Raw genomic sequence first — 795 nt, 5'->3', positions numbered from 1 at the left:
TCTGACTTGGTCTGTACGCAGACCAGAGGCGTATAATCTTGAGCATTCCCCACGTTGCCAAAGGGACTAAATATAGAAAAATACAGAAGTAACTCTCCTTTTATTAATTCATTAATTTTTTGTTTTTGTTTATCATCAAAGGACGTGTAGTTAGAGCCCGCTGTGGTGGGTCACACCTGTAATCCTAGCACTCTAGGAGGCCAAGGAAGGTGGATTGCTTGAGTTCAGAAGTTCAAGACCAGCCTGAGCAAAAAGTGAGACCCCATCTCTACTAAAAATAGAAAAACTGAGGCAAGAGGATTGCCTGAACCCAGGAGTTGGAGGTTCCTGTGATCTATGACACCATAGCCCTCTACCCAGGGTGACAGCTTGACATGATGTCTCAAAAAAAAAAAAAAAAGAACATGCATTTACTCAAACTCTTTCCTGGGCTTTCTTTGTTTTTGGCCTGTGGAAATCCTTTTTATCACTTAAATACCAGCTCAAATGCAATTTCCTTGCAAGAAACTCCCTTGGCCTCCAGCAGGATGAACTCCCATGGTTTGCTAACTGGAACTTCAGTTTTTATTCAATGCTTATGCCACCCCTTATGCCACTCCTTATTTTATTCAATGCTTATGTCTAGTTTTACGTTACATTTTGGTGTGTCCATCTCACTTGATTGTGAACAACTTGTGGGCAGGGAACATCTTGATGCTATTCTAAGTGTAAGATATATGTCTGTTTACTTGAACACACTTGTTGCATATAGCATTTTAAAGAGGTATAACCAGAGCCTACTAACAATGATTTCTA

The sequence above is a fragment of the Otolemur garnettii genome, unplaced genomic scaffold (assembly GCF_000181295.1).
Source record: "Otolemur garnettii isolate 467f Iridium unplaced genomic scaffold, OtoGar3 scaffold00036, whole genome shotgun sequence".
In the NCBI taxonomy this organism is placed as follows: domain Eukaryota; kingdom Metazoa; phylum Chordata; class Mammalia; order Primates; family Galagidae; genus Otolemur; species Otolemur garnettii.
The sequence above is the reverse complement of the archived record's forward strand: the minus strand, read 5'-3'. Positions refer to the sequence as shown.